We start from the raw sequence: 15,498 nt of genomic DNA, 5'->3' as shown, positions 1-15,498 counted from the left end.
TCAAGTGATCCACTCACCTTGGCCTCCTAAAGTGCTGGGATTACAAACGTGAGCCACGGCGCCCAGCCTAACCATAATTCTAGGTCATTTTCACCACCTGGAAAAGAAACCCCATACCTATTAGCAGTCACTCTTTATCACCCACCTCCCTCCTCCCAACCCCTGGCAACCACTACTCTACTTTCTATTTCCATGGATTTACCTAATCTGGACATTTCATATACACTGTGAACGGAAGTATACATTACGTGGTCTTTTGTGACTGACTTCTCTCACTTAGCATGTTTTAAAACTCACCCATATTGTAGCATGTATCAAAACTTCATTCCTGGCCAGGCACAGTTGTGCCTTACGCCTGTAATCCCAGCACTTTGGGAGTCTGAGGCTGGTGGATCACTTGAGCTCAGGAGTTCGAGACCAGCCTGGGCAACATGGTGAAACCCTGTCTCTACAAAAATAGAAAAATTAGTCAGGCATAATGGGGTGTACCAGTGGTCACAGTTATTCGGGAGGCTGAGGTGGGAGGATCCCTTGAGTCCAGGAGGTGGAGGCTGCAGTGAGCCAAGATGGCGCTGCTGCACTCCAGCCTGGGTAACAGAGCCAGACCTGTCTCTAAAACAAAAAAAAAAGAAAAAAGAAAAAAACTTTCTTTTCTTTCTTTCTTTTTTTTTTGTTTTTTTTTTTTTTTTTTTTTTGAGACGGAGTCTCTTTCTGTCTCCCAGCCTGGAGTGCAGTGGTGCGATCTCCGCTCACTGCAAGCTCAGTCGCCTCCCGGGTTCACGCCATTCTCCTGCCTCAGCCTCCCGAGAAGCTGGGACTACAGGCGCCCGCCACCACGCCCAGCTAATTTTTTTGCATTTTTAGTAGAGACGGGGTTTTACCGTGTTCGCCAGGATGGTTTCGATCTCCTGACCTTGTGATCCGCCCGCCTCGGCCTCCCAAAGTGCTGGGATTACAGGCGTGAGCCACCACGCCCGGCAACTTTATTTCTTTCTATGGATGAGTAATATTACATTATGTGAATATACCACATTCTGTTTATCCATTCATCTGTTGAGGAACATTTGGGTTGTTTCCACTTTTTGTCTATTATTAATAATGCTGTCATGAACATTCATGTACAGGCTTTTGTGTGGTATTAATGCCAAGTGACAGCCAAGCAACGCCTTCATTCCACCATGGTGGAATGAAGAAAACAAAAGGAAAATAGGGGGAGACTTGAGTCATGGCTCAGCCAATGGTGGTGCAGGGTGCTCAATGTAAAAGAGTTTGCCCTGTACCTGACTGCACACTATTCATGTTTCCGGTAATTTTATTTTGTTCATGTATCACTTGTCACATTAAGTTAATGATGTTAGAGCACATGAGACTGTATTAAATTATATTTACTATTTCTTGAATGTATTTTTCAGTCAGTTATGTAAAGCAAATTTACATACTCTTTTTCCTCACCTGAAAAAAATAAATTAATAATTTTAATTTGAATTTTTTAAACTTTTGTAGTTTTTTGGAATTTGATTGATAAATATATGTGATTTGATATAGCTATATGGAAGTTACAAATATAGGAACACAGATTTAGGCCAGGTGAGGTGGCTCACGCCTGTAATCCCAGCACTTTGTGAGGCTGAAGTGGGCAGATCACTTCAGCTCAGGAATTTGGGACCAGCCTAGGCAACATGACAAACCCCCATCTCCCCATTTCTACAAAAAAAAAAAAAAAAAAAAAAAAAAAAAAAAAGCCAGGCATGGGGGTGCACATCTATAGTCCCAGCTACTTGGGAAGCTGAGGCGGGAGGATGGGTTGAGCCCTGGAGGTAGATAGAGGCTGCAGTGAGCCGAGATCGCACCGCTGTACTTCAACCTGGTTGACAAAACTGAGGCCCTGTCTCAAAAAAAAAAAAAATCTATTTACACTTCTGTGGTAATTTATATTACTTAAATAACATCATTAAAATGACTTCCAAATAACATGGGAAAAAAGAAATTCATGGAAGTTTTTCCTCTTTCAGTGGTATTTTTCTTCCAGTTGAAGAATCACTGAGGATAGAAGACCAGCTATTCATAAGAAAAACCTTTCAGGATGGCTAAATTTGGTTGGGGTAGCAGGGAGGGAGGATTTCAGGGTTAGGGAAAAATCCTCAATCAATATTTAAGCAGGATATCAACATAGTTCACTTAGAGATCAAAGATAAGATTTTCCAGTAAAAGAGAGAAAAAGAAATTGTTCTTTGCTAATTGCTACAGGACAATTTGTTCCCCATCAGACAAGGTCTGTACAAAGACTAAAGAAGTTTTATTCACTTCTTGGCTTAGCCGACCAGAGATCACTGCACACCATCTGGTCACAGCAGATGCTGAAAGCAGAAGCTAAGCAGCAAATTATGAAGTCTCCAGGACTGGCTCTTCTGAACCTCTCCCCACCCCCCTTTCATCACACAGTTCCCCTTTCCAGCTCCCTGAGGCAAGATTTGCAACTCTGCATTTTCGTTCTGTGTAAGTGCCCATCCTATCATTTGCAAAACTCCACTTTTACCCTAACAACCTCACCCACACAGGCCATCTTCCCACTTTGGTCACAGTAAGGTTCCTGCCCCTCCCAGCCAGTTGGTGCTGTTGGGAGCTCAAGTTTTTTTTGTTGTTGTTTTTTAAAAAACAAAAACAAACAAAAAACTCTACTCCTGTGACAGATTAAGGAATTTTAATCTTTGTCACAAATAGGTGAAAAGAAACAAACAGTAAAGTTGCTGACCAGCCTGGGCAACATGGCGAAACCCCTTTTCTACAAAAAATACAAAAATTAGCTGGGCGTGGTGACTTGAGCCTGTAGTCCCAGCTACTCTGGAGGCTGAGGTGGGAGGATCCCTTGAGCCCAGGAAGTCCAGGCTGCAGTGAATGGAGACTGCACCACTGGGAGGCTGAGGCACAAGAATCACTTGAACCCAGGAGGCAGAGGCTGCAGTGAGCTGAGATCATGCCACTGCACTCCAGCCTGGGTGACTGAGCAAGACTCTGAATCAAAAATAAAATAAAATAAATACAAAAATTAGCCAGGCGTGGTGGTGCACACCTGTAATCCCAGCTACTTGGGAGGCTGAGGTGGGAGAATTGCTTGAACCTGGGAGGCAGAGGTTGCAGTGAGCCAAGATCGTGCCACTGCACTACAGCCTGGGCAACAGAGTGAGACCCTGTCTCAACAAACAAACATTAGTGTCCCTAAAGTTGATATACAATCCCGTACTGGTAAATTTCACTGGCTTTAAAATTTTTTTAACAATAATTTTAAAAGAATTTGTTTTGAGACAGGATCTGACTCTGTCACCCAAGCTGGAATGCAGTAGTAGTGTGATCATAGTTCATTGCGGCCTCAACCTCCCAGGGTCAAGTGATCCTCCCACCTTAGCCTCCCAAGTAGCTGGGACTACAGGCTCACTCCACCACATATGGCTAATTTTTTTTTTTTTTTTTTTTTTTTTTTAAGAGATGGGGTCTCACTAGGTTGCCCAAGCTGGTTTTGAACTCCTAGGCTCAAGGATCCTCCCTCCTTAGTCTCCCAAATTTCTGGGATTACAGGCATGAGTGAGCCACTGTGCCTGGCAACATTTTTTTTAAAGCATGTTGCAGGAGAGACCTGGGAGAGACTGAGGAGACTTAGGAGATGCCATTTAAGCCTAGTCTCCAGAAGATGAGTTAGCTGAATGGAGAGAGAGAAAGAAGAGATCTGCTCAGAGTCCACAGCATGTGTGAAGGTTTTGAAGCAAGAAAGAGTATGTTGTGTTCAAGGAACTGAAAAAAGTCAGTGTGATGAGAATGTGATAGACAAAGGGGAAAGTGAAGGGAGATGAAACCAGCACCAAGAGTCTTGGATCTTATTTGAAGCAAGGTGGCCATCCATTGAAAGGGTTTCAGGACAAGCATGACACCATTTACTCTTTAAAAAACCGAAACAGTGGCCAGGTGATCCTGGCCTGTGATCCCAGCATTTTGGAAGGCTAAGCAGGGAGGATCCTCGAGCTCAGGAGTTCAAGATCAGCCTGGGAAACATAGGGAGACTCCATCTCTACAAAAAATACAAAAATTAGCCAGGTGTGCTGGCTATAGCCATGTGCCTATAGTCCTACCTACTCGGGAAGCTAAGGTGGGAGGATTGCTTGAGCCTGAGAGGTTGAGGATGCTATGAGCTGTACTCAATCCACCGCACTCTAGCCAGGGTGATAGAGTAAGCCCTGTCTTTTTTTTTTTTTTTTTTTTTTTTTTTTTTTTTTTTTTGAGACGGAGTCTCGCTCTGTCACCCAGGCTGGAGTGCAGTGGCCGGATCTCAGCTCACTGCAAGCTCCGCCTCCCGGGTTCACGCCATTCTCCGGCCTCAGCCTCCCGAGTAGCTGGGCCTACAGGCGCCCGCCACCTCGCCCGGCTAGTTTTTTTTGTATTTCATAATAGAGACGGGGTTTCACCGTGTTAGCCAGGATGGTCTCGATCTCCTGACCTAGTGATCCGCCCGTCTCGGCCTCCCAAAGTGCTGGGATTACAGGCTTGAGCCACCGCGCCCGGCCGTAAGCCCTGTCTTAAAAAAATAATAATAAAAATTTAAAAAAGCGAAGCTGTCTGAGTAGGAGATAGAGTTGACCTGGCTTAGATCAATGGAGAGACGTAGGTGGAATTGAGATTTATTTTAGAGAAAAAAATACACAAGTCTCAATGAAGAGCTGGATGTGGAGGCAAGGTTGATTCCTGTGTCTTTGGCACAAGCAACTGGTAGCTGGTTGTTTCCATTTACTGAGATGGAAAATACTGGGAAGAAAGCAGCTTTAGGGGTACATCAGGAGTCTGTTTTGGATGCATTAACTCTGAAATGTTAGACTGTACAGGTATATGCAGATTTGGAACTCAAAGAAGAGGCCTGGATAGATGGATATAAACTTGGAAGTTATCAGCATATAGATATTTACAGCCATGGAAGTGCGTAAAATATCTGAGGGGAGGGTAAAAAGAAAGAGGTGCCAAAATGGAGCCTTGAGGACTTCTGATAGATATATATATATATTTACAATATATATTATATATACATATATTTACAATATATATTATATATACATATACTTACTATATATATTATATATACATATATATATATTTTTTTTCCAAGACAGAGTCTTGCTCTGTCATCCGGGCTAGAGTGCAGTGGCGCGATCTTGGCTCACTGCAACCTCTGCCTCCTGGGTTCAAACAATTCTTGTGCCTCAGCCTCCCGAGTAGCTGGGATTATAGGTACATGCCACCACACCCGGCTAATTTTTGTATTCTTAGTAGAGACGGGTTTCACCATGTTGGCCAGGCTGATGGTCTCGAACCTTTTTTTTTTCTTTTTTTCTTTTAAGATAGAGTCTTGCTTTGTCACCCAGGCTGGAGTGCAGTGGTGCCATCTCGGCTCACTGCAACCTCAGCCTCCCAGTTTCAAGCAATTCTCCTGCCTCAGCCTCCTGAGTAGCCGGGATTACAGACGTACACCATCACACCCAGCTAATGTTTGTATTTTTAGTAAAGACAGGGTTTCACCATGTTGGTCAGGCTGGTCTCCAACTCCTGACCTCGTGATCTGCCCACTTTGGCCTCACAAACTGCTGGGATTACAGGCGTGAGCCATCACGCCTGGCCCAGACTTCTGACATTTAAAGACCACAAGGGAAGAAACAGACAAAGGAGGTTGAGAAGATGCAGTCAGAGAAACGGAAGGGAAACTAAGAGGGAGTATTACAAAAGCAAGAGAAGAGTGTTTAAGAATGATCTATTCAATGATCTTGAAAGTTCCTGTAAGAGGAGGACAGAAGGGGGAAGTTGATAAATGTGGTGATGTTGGGAAAGTCCTCTGACAGCATTCTCATCGTCACACTCCACTGCAGTGGTGCAGAAGTGAACACCCACAAAAGACATTGGTGTAGGGGGAGGGATTCAGGGAGGAATCAAGGGCACAGATGACGATCTGTATTACCAGGCACGGCCTGTAGTTCTCTGACTACAGAGTAGCTTTCTCTGAAGGTGCATTTTTTTTTTTTTTTTTTTTTTTGTGATAGAGTCTCACTCTGTCGCCCAGGCTGGAGTGCAGTGGTGTGATATTAGCTCATTGCAACCTCCCGAATTCAAGCGATTCTTCTGTCTCAGCCTCCCTAGCAGCTGGGATTACAGGCGTATGCCACCACACCCAGCTAATTTTTGCATTTTTAGTAGAGACAGAGTTTCATCATGTTGGTCAGTCTGGTCTCAAACTCTTGACCTCAGGTGATCCACTCGCCTTGGCCTCCCAAAGTGCTGGGATTACACACGTGAGCCACCGTGCCCGGCCTGAAGTTACACTTTTGAGTGAGATGTGATGCCAAAATTTTTGGCTCATATTGGTGACAAAAATTTGGCTAATATTGTTTTCTACCATGGGGAGACCCCAATCACCCTTTTATTTTTTTTGAGACGGAGTCTTGCTCTTGTCACCCAGGCTGGAGTGCAATGGCGTGATCTCAGCTTACTGCACCCTCTGCCTCCTGGATTCAAGCAACTCTCCCACCTCAGCCTCCTGAGTAGCTGGAATTATAGGCATGCACCACCACGCCTGGCTAATTTTTAGTAGAAATGGGGTTTCACCATGTTGGCCAGGCTGGTCTTGAACTCCTGACCTCAGGTGATCTGCCTACCTCGGCCTTCTAAAGTGCTGGGATTATAGGCATGAGCCATTGCGTCTGGCCCACTCTGCAGTTTTAAAATGCCTCTACTCTTTTTTTTTTTCTTGAGACGAAGTCTTGCTCTGTCACCCGGGCTAGAGTGCAATGGCACAATCTTGGCTCACTGCAATTGCGGCCTTCCAGGTTCAAGCAATTCTCCCACCTCAGCCTCCCAAGTAGCTGAGACTACAGGTGTATGCCACCGTGCCCAGCTAATATTTGTATTTTTAGTGGAGACAGGGTTTCACCACATTGGCCAGGTTTGTCTTGAACTCCTGACCTCAGGTAATCCACCTGCCTCGGCCTCCCAAAGTGCTGGGATTACAGGCGAGAGCCACTGCGACCAGCCAAAATGCCTCTACTTTTATATTTTTGTTATTTTCCTTTGTTGTCTTAACTCTAACTCACTAGTTGTGTAACTAATGTAAGTTATTTAACCTCTTTGTGCCTCAATTTCCTCATCTGCAAAAAGGAATAAGACTAGAGCTGATGTGAAGATTAAATAATGCATGTAAAATGCTCAGAACAGTAACTGGTATATGTTGGTTATTATTATGATTTTGTTAATGTTGTACTTTTTCTCTGTTTTCCCTCATACTGGCTATTATTATTTGTCAGAAACTAAAGTTTGTGTGGTTAACTTCTTTCCTTTTCTCTTAAAGTTCAAAAATGATCATTTCTCTTGTATCTTAAAAAAGGCCGGGCGCGGTGGCTCAAGCCTGTAATCCCAGCACTTTAGGAGGCCGAGACGGGCGGATCACGAGGTCAGGAGATCGAGACCATCCTGGCTAACACAGTGAAACCCCGTCTCTACTAAAAAATACAAAAAAATAGCCGGGCGAGGTGGCGGGCGCCTGTAGTCCCAGCTACTCCGGAGGCTGAGGCAGGAGAATGGCGCAAACCCGGGAGGCGGAGCTTGCAGTGAGCTGAGATCCGGCGGCCACTGCACTCCAGCCTGGGCGACAGCGCGAGACTCCCTCTCAAAAAAAAAAAAAAAAAAAAAAAAAAAGAAACTAAAGTTTGTGTTGTTAACTTCTTTTCTTTTCTCTTAAAGTTCAAAAATGATCATTTCTCTTGTATCTTAAAAAAGAAAGAAAATGGATTTGAAAATTAGATTGACCATTTACTATCTATGTGAGGTTACTAACCTCTTTGTGCCTCAATCTCCTCTTCTGTAGAATGGGAATAGTAGTAGTATACTGCTTTATAGGCTCGCTGTGAGGATGAAGTGAGTTACTAAGCATAAAGCAGTTGGTACAGTGACTAGTACATAGTAAGGGCTACCTGTTAGTTATGCTGTTCTCTGCAGCGAATCATTTCTCCCAATATTGTTACTAACTTTAAAATGCTGAATGTGGATCGTTGATAGTGGCAGGAGGCAGACAAATGCCTAGGCAGACAGGGGCAGGTCCTTGGTGAAACCCAACCTTCAAACTAAAGACAGTTTTAAAGCCTGAAAATCAAGCTACGAGTCCCGGGTAAATCCACGGACTGGATTGAGAGCCTCTCTTCCTGTTTGGTAAGGTTTCCTCTGATTGATTCCCACGCTTCACCTATTTTACATAGATATACCTTTTCCTAACTGGTTTTTTACACTGTCATGCCCACCTTTGAGTGGTGCCTTTGTTTTAACCTTTTTGCATACTCACAAACCAATCAGCACACACTCCCCATTCGGAGCCCATAAAAGGCCTGCAACCAGCCATACTGGGAGGGAGACCATTTGACTTTGGGTGGGGGATCACCCTCTCATCTCCTCTCCACTAAGGGCTGTTCTGTCACTCAATAAAATTCTTCTCCACCCTCCTCACCCTTCCACTGTCAGCGTAACCTCATTCTTCCTGGATGCAGGACAAGAACTCAGGAATTGCCAAATGTGGATATGAGCTACAACACAGGCGGGCTGGGGCATGCCCAGCACAGCTGTGGGATGAGCATGGATCCTGCAGCCAGCACAGGATCTGGGCCAATGTGCAAGCCAGGTATGGTCCAGCTGGCCAAGTGGACAGGTGACTCCTGTGGCAGGCCTGGGGCCAACTGAGGCCCAGGCAGGGATGACACTGGCCACGGAGGTCCCTGACTGGCAAAGTGACCAAGAAAAATCCTGCATCACTGTCATCTGAGCACTTTGAGAGGCCAAGGTGGGAGGATCACTTGAGCCCAAGAGGTCGAGGCTGCATTGTGCCATGTTGGCACCACTACATTCTAGCTTGGGCAACAGAGCAAGACCCTGTCTCAAAAAAAAAAAAATTTAAAGTTCAGTTTAATAAAATCAGGACTAATAACTTTGTAGAACTTTTTTCATGATAAATTATAGGCTACAATTCACTTGTAATTAATTGTAAGGAGATGATAAGCAAAAGCATGATCAATTGGCATCTAAGTACTGAAGGAAGTTGGACAATAATCTCCAAAACAACTTTTGGTGCTACTGTCAGAATAATTTATTTTTAAGCACATTGGTAAACATCATCTCTGTTTCATAAAACAATCATACAAAATTTTTATTTTTATATATTTGTTTTGAGGCAGGGTCTTACTCTGTCACCCAGGCTGGAGTGCAGTGATGCGATCATGGCTCATTGCAGCCTCAACCTCCCGCACTCCAGCCATCTTCCCGCTTGGCCGAGTAGCTGGGATTATAGGCACACACTACCACGCCTGGCTAATTTTTTTATTTTTTGAAGGTCCCACTATGTTGCCCAGGCTGGTGAGGAACTCTTAGACTTAAGGAATCCTCTTGCCTTGACCTCCCAAAGTGCTAGGCTTACAGGCATAAGCCACCACACCCAGCCCAACATTTTCATAGATGGTAAAATTTAATAAGAGTTGTTTGGTTTTTAAAAATTAACTAATAAATTAAATTTTTGAGACAGGGTCTCACTCTGTCACCCAGGCTGGAATGCAGTGGCATGATCTTGGCTCACTGCCACCTCCACCTCCCGAGCTCAGGTGATCTTCCCACCTCGGCCTCCTGAGTAGCTGGGACTACAGGTGCACACCACCACACTCAGCACATATTTCTATTTTTAGCAGAGACAGGTTTTTGTCATGTTGCCCAGGCTGGTCTCGAACTCCTAGGCTCAAGCGATCTGCTGGCCTCAGCCTCCCAAAGTGCTGGGATTACAGGCGTGAGCCATTGGGCCCAGCCAAGAGTTGTTTTTAGCAGGCAAAAAAGAAGAAAAAGGAGGAGGAAAACAAAGAAGATGGAAAAGAAGGAAAAGGAGGGGGAGGGAAGGGGAAGAGAGGGGACAGGAGAAGGGGAGGGAGAGGAAAAGAAAAAGGTTTGTAAGAGTGTAACCTTCAGTGCGAATCACTTCCTTAAGTCTTCTGTGACCTTGTCAGAGGTTCCTTCTCCTGCATTCTGGCCAATGTGTTCTGCCAAATGCCTTGTCTTCAACCAGAACTAACAACAGTACTAGTCAGGTTTTGTGGATGAACATGGATTTTGCATGAAGACAGGCTTGTATTTAATCCTAGCACTGCCATTACTAGCGTGACCATGGGCAAATTACTTTAACTTTGTGAATCTGTCTCTTCTTTTTTAATATAGAGATATTGACCTCACAGGAATGTTAGCATTATGAGTAAATGTAGGGGAAGAATCTAGCACAGTGCCTGATGCATGATTAATAGTCCATACACGTAGTGCCCTTCTTCCTCACCCTTTGACTCCCTGTCCCCTTTTCTATCCTGTTAAATAAGTAAGATTTCCTTACTTTTCCTTGAAATTAGAAGAAAATCTATTTGCATCTACTTAGGTGCCACACTGACTCTTCCTAAATCCAGAGGTGCCCCTCAAACTGAAGGCATCCCTGGTTCAAGGCAACAAACAAGAGTTGAAGAGGCACCTAAGCCCAAATTCTCAGGTCAGAGTTCTCCAAACACGGGATCCTTAAGCAGCTGCCTTTCATGCCCTTTGGTTCATGAAGATATACAGAGGGGCCCTTTCACTGGCAGGAGAATTGCTTGAACCCAGGAGGCGGAGGTTGCAGTGAGCTGAGATCGCGCCACTGCACTCCAGCCTGGGCGACAGAGTGAGACCTCAATCTCTGTCTTAAAAAAAAAAAAAAAAGCCGGGCACGGTGGCTCAGGCCTGTAATCCCAGCACTTTGGGGCTGAGGTGGGCAGATCACGAGGTCAGGAGTTCGAGACCAGCCTGACCAATATAGTGAAACCCCGTCTCTACTAAAAATATAAAAATTAGCTGGGTATGGTGGCGTGCGCCTGTAATCCCAGCTACTCAGGAGGCTGAGGCAGGAGAACCGCTTGAACCTGGGAGGTGGAGGTTGCCATGAGCTGAGATCGTGCTACTGCACTCTATCCTGAGTGACAGAGCAATACTCCATCTCAAAAAAAAAAAAAAAAGATGTTTAGTCATTAATGTGCTGTCTGCTTTCACGCTAAAGATTAATGAGATGAATCATGAGATATAAATCGCTTTGGTTAAATAAGCCTACATCCACTATTGTTGAAGATAGACAGGTGCACAAACAACATCAAGATGTTCTGAGTGTTGAAATAGGAGTATTCCTACATGCTACAATAGCCCAGAGGAAAATGCAATTCATTCTGTCTGTCTGTTTTGTGTTGGAGTAAAAGGTTTATTTTTCTGGTATGCAGTCCTGATTCCTGGTTATTTGTATATGAAGCATTCGGGTTCACTTAAAGTGGAGGTCTAGGGGCCAGGCTTTTAAGTCAGGCAGGGTAGGGGTACAGGGAGCAGAGAAAGGAGTACAATCGAACACTATGCAGAAATGCAGAGTATGCTTAGAGTATAGAGGGCAGAGCAAAGAAAGACGAGGCAGAAAGACTAGCTGGGGTGGGATATAGACAGGCTTAAGCATCTCCACCTCACAGAATTTGGACTAAAATTGGGGCATAAAATATTTTTGTTAAACAAAGGAGATTTTATTTTATTTTTATCATTATTTTGAAACAGGTTCTTGCTCTGTCACTCAGGGTGGAGTGCAGTGGCACAAGGTGCATCTGGGGCTCAAGCCATCCTCCTGCCTCAGCCTCCCTAGTAGCTGAGACTGATACAGGGAGTAGAAAGAAATTATTTAGGCAGATAGTGAGGGCAAATGAGTCCTCAGCAGAGCTTCCCTTCTAACAAAAAGCAGTCTAAGAAATTATTTTTCTCCTAACAAAAAGCAGCCTGAAAAATTTAGCTGCAAACATAGGTAAGCAAGCTGGAACATTGCACAGGGGAATGCTGGCAGCTGTGCCAATAGAAAAGGGCTATCTGGGGGCCAGGCATATCCATCATGGAAGCTTTATCTTCCGTTTTGTTAGCACACGTATAGTAGCAAAGAAGTGGCAACACGGCACAGCTTAGGCTGAAAACCTGCCTGCATAATAAAAGAGTAGGGTGGGGGCTGCCAGAAAATTGTGCCCCATACAAATGGCACACCTGGTCCTAACCAGTTTTTTGTGCCCTATGTAGATCAGACACCACTTTCCAACCAGCTCATCTATAAAACCTTCTGCATTTCACCGTAGATCGACACCCAATTTTTCTGGGACCCCTCTCTGTAGCAGAGAGCTATTCTCTTTCTTTTGCCTATTAAACTTCCCGTTCTTAACCTCACTCTTTGTGTGTCCACATCCTTGATCTCTGTGGCTGTGAGGCAATGAACCTGGGGTTTTACCCCAGACAATGAGGCTACTTCAATACAGGTGCATGCCACCACAGTCAGCTAATTTTTAAATATTTTTTAGAGACAGAATGTGAACCTAAAATATTTGAGATAGGTCTCAATCAATTTAGAAAGTTTGGTTTGCGGCCGGGCGCGGTGGCTCAAGCCTGTAATCCCAGCACTTTGGGAGGCCGAGACAGGCGGATCACGAGGTCAGAAGATCGAGACCATCCTGGCTAACACGGTGAAACCCCGTCTCTACTAAAAAATACAAAAAACTAGCCGGGCGAAGTGGCGGGCGCCTGTAGTCCCAGCTACTTGGGAGGCTGAGGCAGGAGAATGGCGTGAACCCGGGAGGCGGAGCTTGCAGTGAGCTGAGATCCGGCCACTGCACTCCAGCCTGGGCGACAGAGCGAGACTCCGTCTCAAAAAAAAAAAAAAAGAAAGTTTGGTTTGCCAAGCTTAAGCAGGTACCCATGACACAGCCACATCAGAAGGTCCTGATTACATGTACCCAAGGTGGTCAGGGTACAGCTTACTTGTATTCATTTTAGGGAGACATGAGACATCAATCAATATGTGTAATATGTACACTGATTCAGTCCCAAAAGATGGAACAATTCAAAGTGGTGAGTGGTGTGGGGAGGCTTTTAGGTCATAGGTAGATAAAATACAAAAGGCTGCATTCTTTTGAGTCCTTAATCAGCATTTCACTGAATACACAATTTAGTCTGGCTCAGTGAATCTGCATTTTTACATAAACAATAGGGGAGGCCAGGCACAGTGGCTCATGCCTGAAATCCCAGCACTTTAGAGGCTGAGGTGAGCAGATCACCTGAGGTCATGAGTTCAAGACCAGCCTGGCCAACATGGTGATACCTCATGTCTAGTAAAATATAAAAATTAGTTGGGCATAATGGCGGGTACCTGTAATCCCAGCTACTTGGGAGGCTGAGGCATGAGAATCACTTGAACCCAGGGGGCGGAGGTTGCAGTGAGCTGAGATCACGCCATTGCACTCCAGTCTGGGCAACAAGAGCGAAACTCTCTCTCAAAAAAACAAAAACAAACAAAACAAAACAAAACAAAAACAATAGGGCAGAGGAAACAATCAGATATGCATTTGTCTGAGGTAAGCAGAGAGATGACTTTCTGTCCTGCATGTGTGAAGATCATCTATCAATTTACATTGCCAGGGTGAAATTCAACAGGACTGTTTTCGGGTAAAGATCTTGAGACCCACAAGGAATTTCCCTGTGGGCAAATTGTGAGGAGGATATGCAGCTTTTTAAAATCTTTGTAGCTATCTTATTGGGGAATAAATTGGAAGGCAGGTTTGCCTGACATAGTTCCCAGCTTGACTTTCCCCTCGCTTAGTGATTTTAGGGTCTGAGATTCATTTTCCTTTCACAGGGTATCACTATGTTGCCCAGGCTGGTCTCAAACTCCTGGGCTGAAGTGATCCTCCCACTTTGGCCTCCCAAAGTGCTGGCATTACAGGTGTGAGCCATCGTGCCCAGCCTATTTCATTATTATTATTGTTATTATTATTATTATTATTTTATTTATTTTTATTTTTGAGACAGAATCTCGTTCTGTCTCCAGGCTGGAGTGCAGTGGCACTATCTCGGCTCACTGCAACCTTTGCCTCCCACGTTCAAACCATTCTCCTGCCTCAGCCTTCCGAGTAGCTGGGACTACAGGCTTGTACCACCATGCCCAGCTAATTTTTGTATTTTTAGTAGAGACAGGGTTTCACCATGTTGGCCAGGATGGTCTAGATCTCTTGACCTTGTGATCCGCCCCCCTCGGCCTCCCAAAGTGCTGGGATTACAGGCGTGAGCCACCACGCCTGGCCAAGACAGAATCTCTGTCACCCACAATGGAGTGCAGTAATCCAATAATAGCTCACTGCAGCCTCAACCTCCCAGGGTCGAGTGATCCTTCCATCTCAGCCTCCCGAATAGCTGGGACCACAGGTGTGCACCACAATGCCTGGCTAAGTTTTTTATTTTTGGTAGAGATGGGGTCTCACTATGTTGCCCAGGCTGGTCTTGAACTCCTGGGCTCAAGCAATTCTCCCACTTCAGCCTCTCAAAGTACTGGGATTACAGGCATGAGCCACCCTACTTTGTCTAAATAAATGATATTTTAAGAGAGTGGGAGCATAGAAGCAGGTCCTTTTGTGAAGAATATTAAAAATATATAATAATGTTCACACATTGGTTTTGTAACTGCCCAGTGGGGTCATCTTGCCTGCTGCCTAGATACAGCGCATTTATCAAGACACAGGAGAAGTACAATACAGAGAGCGTTTAATACACAGAGAGCTGGCTAAACAGAAGACTGGAATTTTTTTTTTTTTGAGACAGAGTCTTGCTGTGTCGCCCAGGCTGAAGTGCAGTGGCTCACTGCGACCTCCCACCTCCCGGGTTCAAGCAATTTTCCTGTCTCAGCCTCCCGAGTAGTTGGGATTACAGGCGCATGCCACAGTGCCTGGCTAATTTTTTTTGTTTTTGTATTTTTAGTAGAGATGGGGTTTCACCATGTTGGCTAGGCTGGTATCGAACTCCTGACCTCGTGATCCACCCACCTCGGGCTCCCAAAGTGCTGGGATTACAGGTGTGAGCCACTGCACCTGCCTGGAGTTTTATTATTACTCAAATCAGCCTCCCAGAAAGTTTGGGTCTTTCAAGGATAGTTCGGCCCATGCCCAGGAATGACCAAGGGCAGTTTGGAAGTTAAAAGCCAAGATGAAGTTGGTTAGATCAGATCATTAATAAAGTGATCTAACTAACCGTTAGATTGCTGTTGACAATGTTTGCAAAGGCGGTTTCAATTCATTCCTGAAAGTTCATATTTTGGGAAAAGAAAATTTCCAAAATTTTGCAGAGGGATGGAGGGTTAGGTTCCTTAAAAGATGGGCATGTGTATTTCCTTTCCCTCTTCAATCACTGTTGCTAGGTTCAAGTAACTCTAAGGTGCCTCCTCCCCACAGTGTGCTGGGGACAGGATCTGCAAATTATCACACCCAGTCTTATCACCAGTCATATGACCTGTAGGCCATTCTCTGACCTCTAAACTTTCCATATCCATTGTTTCATGGGCTCTCAGTATCACATTCTTTTTCTTAGTCTCTTATTCATTGT

The 15,498-nt window shown here is 44.8% G+C and overlaps 2 protein-coding genes across 6 annotated transcripts in view; one reads left to right on the top strand and one right to left on the bottom strand.

The window, feature by feature from the left end:
- INO80B (INO80 complex subunit B) overlaps positions 1-15,498 on the top strand; it is a 327,102-nt gene that overhangs the window by 42,598 nt on the left and 269,006 nt on the right. The gene's annotated exons all lie outside the window — the stretch shown is intronic.
- The window catches only part of BOLA3 (bolA family member 3), a 188,907-nt gene that overhangs the window by 48,876 nt on the left and 124,533 nt on the right, over positions 1-15,498 (bottom strand). The gene's annotated exons all lie outside the window — the stretch shown is intronic.

Source organism: Macaca thibetana, chromosome 13, assembly GCF_024542745.1.
Source record: "Macaca thibetana thibetana isolate TM-01 chromosome 13, ASM2454274v1, whole genome shotgun sequence".
Classification (NCBI taxonomy): domain Eukaryota; kingdom Metazoa; phylum Chordata; class Mammalia; order Primates; family Cercopithecidae; genus Macaca; species Macaca thibetana.
This window is presented reverse-complemented; position numbering and strand designations above follow the sequence as displayed.